Source organism: Leopardus geoffroyi, chromosome D4, assembly GCF_018350155.1.
Source record: "Leopardus geoffroyi isolate Oge1 chromosome D4, O.geoffroyi_Oge1_pat1.0, whole genome shotgun sequence".
Taxonomy (NCBI): Eukaryota; Metazoa; Chordata; class Mammalia; order Carnivora; family Felidae; genus Leopardus; species Leopardus geoffroyi.
Window position 1 is genome coordinate 58,793,955 of NC_059342.1, and position 8,982 is coordinate 58,802,936.

Consider the following 8,982-nt stretch of genomic DNA (forward strand, 5'->3'; position numbering starts at 1 on the left):
TATTTATTACCATTTTAAATTAGAATTCACTTAATTGTAAGTTTACATAATTTAATTTTTAACAGTGACTATGTTTAACAACCAACTTGCAAAATTCTTAAAAATTTGACAACTGGCTCTCATGAGCTGGTATGAGCCCGGTCAAGCACATTATTGCCCCATCTCACCATGACTGGGTCACTCCACTTGGTCTAAGGCAACATTCTCCTAACTGGTGTCTTACCTCTAGTCTCACGTTACTAGCAGACAGATTAGATAAAACATGCATTTGACCATGTTACCTTTACTAAAACCTTCGTGGGTTTTGCTTATCCCGAGAAGAAAACCAAATTCCCTATGTAGCATACATAGGTCTCTGAGACCTGGCTTCTGCCTTCCTTTAGAGCTTCCCAGACTATTCTTTCATGGTACATTCCCCCTTTCCCTACATCCCCCAACACGCTGTGCTCCAGTTAGGCAGTTCACGTGCAATTTCACCCACACATGAGGCTGAGTCTTGCCTCTAGGGGTCTGCTCTGGCCCTGCCTCCTTTCCAGCATGCTCCTCTCCTGTCCTGGTTTTTCCACAAGTGCTTTTGCCACTTACTCCTCTTACGAGATTCAAGGAGTTGCTTCTGGAGATGTTTCTCATTATTTCAGTTATATATGAATCCTTCATTCTTGTGTCTCATGAACTTCATACTACGTCTGTCTTAGAAGCTAAGAGCAGGACTGGGACAGAGCAGGAGCTCAAGTAGGTGTCTAGTAAATGAATAAATGAATGAGGACCAAAGAGGCCGAAAGCCTAGTTGGAAAGATAGCGCGATGAAGGTCAGGAGGCTGGATTAGGCTAGTCCTTGCTCTTATTTAACCAGAAAAGCTAGGTCAGAGATAGGAGATCTCAGAGTTGGAAGGGAATCTACGGGTTCTGAGGCTCTGGGGAAGAGGCAGTTCCTAATTCTGACACATGCTACAACATGGTTAACCTCGACAACATTATGCTCAGAGACAGGATGCTAAGCCAGTTACAGAAAGACAAATACTATACGATTCCACTTATATGAGGTATTTCGAGGAGTCAAATTCATTCACAGAGACAGAAAGTAGAGTGGTGGCTGCCGGGGGCTAGGGGAGGGGGAAACAGGGAGTCAGTGTTTAATGGACACAGAGTTTTCGTTTGGGAAGATGAAAGTGTTCTGGAAATAGATGGTGCTGATGGTAGCACGACAATGTTAATATATTTAATGCCGCTGAACTATCTGCTTAAAAATGGTTCAATGGTATGTTTTTATGTTATAGACATTTACCACATGTTTTTAAATTAAATTAAATTAAATTAAATTAAATTAAATTAAATTTAATCTTATTTTATTTGAGAGAGAAAAAGCACACTTGCACCAGCTGGCGAGGGGCAAAGAGAGAGAAAGAGAGAGAGAGAGAGAGAGAATCTCAAGCAGACTCCACACCCAGTGTAGAGCCAGATGCGGGATCATGACCTGAGCCAAAATCAAGAGTCCGACACTCAACCGACGGAGCCACCCAGGCACCCCTACCACATGTTTTTTCAAAAGAAGTTTCCTAGGGGCGCCTGGGTGGCGCAGTGGGTTAAGCGTCCGACTTCAGCCAGGTCACGATCTCGCCGTCCGTGAGTTCAAGCCCTGCGTCGGGCTCTGGGCTGATGGCTCAGAGCCTGGAGCCTGTTTCCGATTCTGTGTCTCCCTCTCTCTCTGCCCCTCCCCCGTTCATGCTCTGTCTCTCTCTGTTCCAAAAAATAAATAAACGTTGAAAAAAAAAAAAATTCAAAGGAAGTTTCCTAGATCTGAGTTTAGGGGGCTAGAGGACTGAGTAGAGTGGGAGTAGAGCAGTAATGAAACTCATCTTATGACTGATTTCCCTCCCTTGCTCCCTCCCTCACTCCCCAGAACACTGGTCCTGGGCCAGGTTTGGGGCTAATGCCTGCGTGTGGGGACTCAGAGGTGAATAAGACAGAGTACTTGCCCTGGAGGAGCACTTGCTGCAGGTAAGTGGGGGGAGGGGGGGAAGGGATGTATGGGAGCCACGTTCACAGGTGGGATGATGAGGGAGACCATACAGCACGACCCTCAATTTTCCCGCTCCCCTCCTTCCCCCTCCGACCCCAATAATGTGCATCTTTCTGAGAGGAAACCCCACACTCTTCCGGGTACCCAGATTAGATGAGAGCGTTTAATTGCATTAGAAGAAACATCTGGCTCTAATTATGGAGCTTTAAATGGGGCCTTTATATTTGACACTTGGAATTAAGACTAGTGAATCCTCCAGATGTTTTTGAAATAAACTAAACTATCTCGCGGACAACAGGAAAGTAATTGGAAATGAACCCAGAGAGACCTTGAGCATAAGCGGTCTGAGGAATCAGTTTAAACAGATTAGAGCCCATTGTATCACTTGCAAACGATCTTTTAACACTGAATGCATATGCGGAAGAATCTTAGAATCTGGGAACCCAAAGGGACCTGCCTTTGCAATAATTAAGTCTGGCTCCTTGTTTTGTAGGTGAGGAAATTAAAGTGCACAGAGATAAATGTTCACACAGTAAAACCATGTCATACCCGGCCCTACACCCCTCTCCTTTGCTTCCAGTGTAGGGTTCTTTATTTCCTGCTCACCTTTTGCTTTCTTTTAACACAACGTTCTAATGTTTTTTTGTTTGTTTTCTTTTATTTGTTTGTTTTTTCTTTCTAAATGTAGGACTTTCTCTTCCAGGACTGCAATGAATCAGTGAGGTAGAGGTGAGTCATTCAAAATGATGGAGATATGTTGTTATAGGTTGAATTGTGTCTCCCAAAAAGATATGTTGAAGTCCTAACCCGTGGTATCTCAGAATGTGACCTGTTTTGGAAATAGAGTCATTGCAGGTACAATTAGTTGTATAGATATGGTCACAGTGGAGTAGGGTAGGCCCCTATTCCAATCTAATATGCTGGTGGCTTTGTAAGAGGAGGAGAGAGGCACGCGGGGAGAATATGGCCATGTGACGACAGAGGCTGAGATTGAAGTGATGAATCTACAGGTCAAGGAGTGTCAGGCATTGTTGAGAACCTCAGAAGCTAGAAAGGGGCAAGGAAGGATTCTCTCCTAGAGCTATCAGAGAGAGCTGGATAGGAGCAAGATTAGGTTTGCTACTGAAGCTAAGTTGGTATCAATTGAAACTAGATTGATATAAATTTAGGTGTTACCTGTAAACCTCACGGTAATCATTGAGACAATAACTAAAAAATTTACAGAAAAGAAAATGAACAGAGAATCAAAATGGTATACTAGAATAAATAAAAAACAAAAGAAGGCAGTGTTGGAGGAATTTAGGAACAAAAAGATATCAGAAATGTAGAGAGCAAATAGCAAAATGGCAAAAGTAAGACCTGCATTGTCAACAATCACTTTAAATGTAAATGGATTAACGGAGCACCTGGGTGGCTCAGTCCGTTGACTGTCCAACTCTTGATTTCAGCTCAGGTTATGATCTCATGGTATGTGAGTTCAAACCCTGCATCAGGCTCTGCACTGATGATACAGAGCCTGCTTGGGATTCTGTCTCTCTCTCCCCCTCTCTCTCTGTCCCTCCCTTGAGCACTCTGTAAATAAATAAATAAATAAATAAATAAATAAATAAACACTTTAAAAAAGTAAATGTAAATGGATTAAATGCACCAATTAAAAGACAGAGATTGGCAGAATGGCTAATAAAATATATATGACCCACTATATACCACTTATAAGAGTAGCATAGACTCATTTTTGAACCAAACACATAAATACAGGGATTGGGTCTCTTTTTCTCATCATTTTTCCATGAACGACACATAGTAGACTCTTAATAAACATTTATTTGAATGAATGAAACAATGAAGTTATTATCAATCTTAGAATTTGTAAATCTGATTTACAAAAATTGCATTATGTTTTAGTTACCATTTATCTGGCTGTTAGGAAGATCAATTATTATCCCATGGTGGCTCAGTTAGTTAAGGCATCTGACTCTTGGTTTTGGCTCATATCATCATCTCATGGTTTGAGAGTTTGAGCCCTGCATCCAGCTCTGTGCTTACAGACCCCTTTGCTTGGGACCTCCCTTTCTCTCCCTATCTCTCTGCCCCTCCTCCACTCCACTAGCACATGTTCTCTCCCTCTCAAAAATAAATGAACGTGAAAACAATAAAAATAAAGGAATTATCTCATGTTAACCAACTGTTTTTATTTCTCTGTCTACAAGTACCTGTTTGAATCCTTGGCTCTTTTCCTATGGTGACATTTAATTTCCTAATTGATTTGTGAGAATTCATTATATGTTATGGTTAATATCGTTTAGTATATGTGAGAGAAATATTTTCTCCTATTCTGTGGTTTGCCTTTTAATTTTTTAATGTTTTCTTTCTCCTTAAAGTACTACATTTTAAAATGCTTTTTCTAATTCATATGTAATTTGTCAGGAATTTATTTTTTGAATGGAGGTAGGCTCTAATTTCATGTTTGCAGTTTTTTTCAGCATCATTTATCAAATATTCCATATTTTCACCGATTTGAAGTGCGATCTTTATCACACACCAAAATACACACTGACTTTTGATGTTTATTCCTCTTCAATACCACATGAGATCCATTTTAGTCCTGATTGTCTGTGTTTACCTGTTGGTCCTCACTTGATTGCAGTACTCTTTGCAGCCTACAGCTTCTTTTTTTTTTTTTTTTTTTTTCCCAGAGATATGTAACTTTTACCCTCTACTGCCTAGTAGCTCCCAGCAATCCCTGCCCACTGCTTTCCTGGTCCCATTTCACACAATTCTATCCTGGTCTAATCTGGTCAATGTTTGCCCAGGTGGTCCTTGAAGACAGGAAACTGGAGCCTTGATAACACTACCTGAGCAGAATCGGAGTGTGGGTCTGCTAAGCAGCCTAAAGCTTTTTTAGGGTACTGTTCGGTCAGGTATATAGATTCTTCCCTGTGCCAAGAAACTGAGGCAGATGATAAAAACTCTGCCTGTGCCCCAATAGCTGAGCACAGGCACAGAAGAGACAAGGTTAGAGAGTAAGTTCTGAGAGCAACAGCACAGCAGGGGAAAGAAGCCTTTTCGAGAGAGAGACGCATTGAACATTCTGACGAAAACGTGTAGTAGTTCTAGGATTTTACTGTCTAGTAGCAAAGCAAGAATAGGGATTGCCAGGGTCATGCAAATATAGTTGTTGAAGATTGTACAGAAAGTGTGAAGTGTGAGGTATTGCAGATAGGGAGATTAGCATCTTCTGCAATTAATAGGTCTGATGCAAGAGAAATACGGCACAAATGCACACGGGAATCAGTCTTGAAAGAATATCAGATCCAGAATGAAGGCAGAGGTAGAAGATATGGACTCTATCAGAATAGAGACAGTCATTTCACCAATTTAGTAAGAAACAAGGGATATTAATGGTTGAGACACAAAGCATGACATCTATAATTTATTTTATATAATTGTGTTTAAGTTGATTGTTGTCAACTGTATATAACTCATTTGATAGGGCAATCTTATTCTCAATTAATTATTCTCAATTAATTTTTTTCTGTTGTCGATCTAAAGTCCTGAGTAAAATAATTCATTGCTAATGTAGTTACAAAGACATGTCTGGACTGAAAATTGCAGGCATGATTCCGGAGTCTGGGGCAGGCAGGTAAAGAAAGCAGATCCCTCATAGAATGAGACATGAATAAGGCTAGTCCCTTTCTGGGTATGTGTGTCCCTTCATGCATTAGAATCTGTGGGTTTAGGGCTCCTGGGCGTTTAAAATAAAGGCATACCTTTGGGAGTGTGCTGCTTCTCAACGCATTACTGATGATATGCTTGAGATTTCTTGTATGGAATCTAATGATTCTTAAATAAATTAGAATCTCAATGGGCTTGCTAGTCAATGGTCCTTATATACTCACTTAGATCTGAGCCTTGAGGAATACAATTCTAACTAGGGATAATAACAAATGAGTATAGAATTCTTGAAATACTAGCTCCGTATCCTAGGATTTTATTGTAATGTGACCATTATCATTTATATAGCTTAATTTATAGCATATATATTTTTAAATTTCATGATTTTATAAGGAAAAGAGGTCTCTAAGAAAAATTAAAAGCCATCTATATGAAGGTCCAAATTTTCAAGAATGATTTCATAGCCTGGATGAAAATTGCGTGCTCCCTCCATCACCTTGCAATTTGAAGAACTGCAAAATCATGAATAATAAAAAAGGATGTTAAACTTTTCAACAAATCCAGATGGGTACCAATGTCATTGAGAATTCCTGAGAATCACCTTGATTGCTGCTTCAGACTCAAAGCCTGTATTGAATATCACTTCCCAGTTGCAAGGCATGGGCTTTAAGTGATAACAGTTTCTATAATTACATTTTAAAATTATACAGACATTAAGTTTGTATTTGTGGCAAATGCGAAACATCCAAACTTTATTTTTTTTTAACGTTTATTTATTTTTGAGACAGAGAGAGACAGAGCATGAACGGGGGCGGGGCAGAGAGAGAGGGAGACACAGAATCTGAAGCAGGCTCCAGGCTCTGAGCCATCAGCCCAGAGCCCGACGCGGGGCTCGAACTCACGGACTGTGAGATCGTGACCTGAGCTGAAGTCGGATGCTTAACCGACTGAGCCACCCAGGCGCCCCAAAACATCCAAACTTTAAAGGGCAACATTCACTCATTTCACTTGCCAGCCTCTATTTCTGCCTCAACCTTTCAGACTTCGGTGCAACAGAAAGAATGCTGGATTGTGAACTGGAAGCCACTGTTAACACAAACTTTTGCTGGGAACCTGCAAGTTTCTTTTTTTTCCAAGCGTTAGTTTTCCCTTCTGCAAAATGAGGGCATTGTACTAGATGTCCCCTTCAGTCATTATTCTAGGGTTTCTTTTTTTAGGGTAGGAAGAGAAATCACCAATGAAATGAGTAGCCAAAGTACTCAAGTTATTTTTTGCAGGGCATGAGGCTGGGTAGAAAGAAAGCTCATTAGGTGGCATGGAAATGTGTCCATTTGTGGGTCCTGCTTACTCACCTCTGTCTCCCTTTCTCCCTGCCTCATGATGTGTCCTGGACACTCAGAGCCACTGGTTGTTTCTCAGTGCAGGAGACTCACATCTGTCAGTTTCCTCCCTTTATCTTGTTCCTTTGCCAGAAGATTCCCCTGCCTTCTCTATCTAGCAAATTCTGACCCATTCTTAAAAAAAATTTTTTTTTAATGTTTTATTTTTGAGAAATGAGAGACAGAGCATGAGTAGGGGAGGGGCAGAGAGAGAGGGAGACACAGAATCTGAAGCAGGCTCCAGGCTCTGAGTTGTCAGCACAGAGCCTGTCACGGGGTTCGAACTCGTGAACCGTGAGATCATGACCTGAGCTGAAGTCAGACACTTAACTGACTGAGCCACTCAGGCACCCCTCAATGTGTCCTTGTTTATTTTATTCCTCATTGTTCTATTTCTTTTTGGTTGTTAAATGATCCTTTGAAATATTTTCCTTTGTGGGGCGCCTGGGTGGCTCAGTCGGTTGGGCATCTGACTTCGGCTCAGGACATGATCTCTCGGTCCGTGAGTTCGAGCCCTGCGTCAGGCTCTGTGCTGACAGCTCGGAGCCTGGAGCCTGTTTCGGATTCTGTGTCTCCCTCTCTCTCTGACCCTCCCCTGTTCATGCTCTGTCTCTCTATGTCTCAAAAGTAGACAAACATTTAAAAAAATTAAAAAAAGATATATTTTCCGTTGTAGTTCTTAACTAGCTGGGCATTCCACTGCACTACTAGTGATGTCATCTGTGACGTCATGAGGGTGGCAGCCACCAACATTGCAGCCTATGGATTGGTCAGTCCCCAGGATCTCTTCAATAGTTCCAGAGAATTCTCTGGCTAAAGATCTGTGCCACATCTATTGGGCAATGTTTACAATCTCATCAAAAGTGATATTTTCACTGTGCTTAATGTGTTTCTGCTTCTTTCTGTTTCTTGGCAGTTTCTTGAGGGCTCTGATGATCAGGGCAGAGGCAGAAGATACCACTTCAGTCTGGGTCTGTTCATTCTGAATGGTCAGTTTCACTGTAATCCTCAGACCCTTGCAGTCACTGGTTGCCTTGGTGATGTCATCACCAGTCTTTTTTTGGAGATAGACCCAGGGGCTGATTTTTGGAGCCAATGCAGATGTGGTATCAACTTCCCCACTGGTGCACCTCAGGTATATAAATGACTTTGATCTTGTGGGGGTTGAACTTAGGTGCCATGATAGAGGTGGCTGGTGTCTGATAACCCAGAATCGGGATGGCCTCCTCTGAGCCAAAAGCCACAAAGTATTTTATTCCTCATTAATGAATATTTATGCCGTTTCCATTTTTCTTATCACAATCTTTGTACATACACCTAAGGACATAGCTAATTTATAATTTTGATACTTCAGATAGCTTCCCTCAAAGGCTTTTCCAATTTGTATTCTCATCCACTGTGTATGAGATTGTTTGCATTTTTCTGATTATTAGTGATGCTGAACACCTCTTATCATTGTTCATGGCTGTTTGGATTTCTTTTGTGAATTGCCTGCTGGATTCTTTGCCGTTAGAATGCTGGATTGATGTTTTTTTTTCTTACTGACCACTTGTTTGGCGTCCCCCTCTGCAGAGGGAGGCTTTCTCCACTTCTAAACGCCCAGCTGCTCCCTCTGCTGCTGTCCCACAACATCATTCATACTGCACGCAGGCCTTCATTTAGCGGACACTCCATACTAAATCCACTTATTCCACAAGTGTTCTTTGTGAGCCTACCGAGTGCTTGGCCTTGGGCTAGGTGCTGGGTGTAGAGATAGACGTAGGTCATCATAGTCTCCGCCTCAAAGAGTTTAGTTCTGAAAGGCAGCTTTGGGCATAGAAAAGAACATGGTTTTGGATTCAGACAAGACTTAGGTTTGAATCCCAGCTGTATGATTTACAGTAAGTCACCTGACCTTACCAAGTTGCA

At 41.5% G+C, this 8,982-nt stretch overlaps 1 pseudogene; it reads right to left on the reverse strand.

Annotated features, from left to right (window-relative positions):
* Positions 1 to 7,745: 7,745 nt before the first annotated feature.
* On the reverse strand, positions 7,746 to 8,982 carry LOC123593363 (annotated as a pseudogene).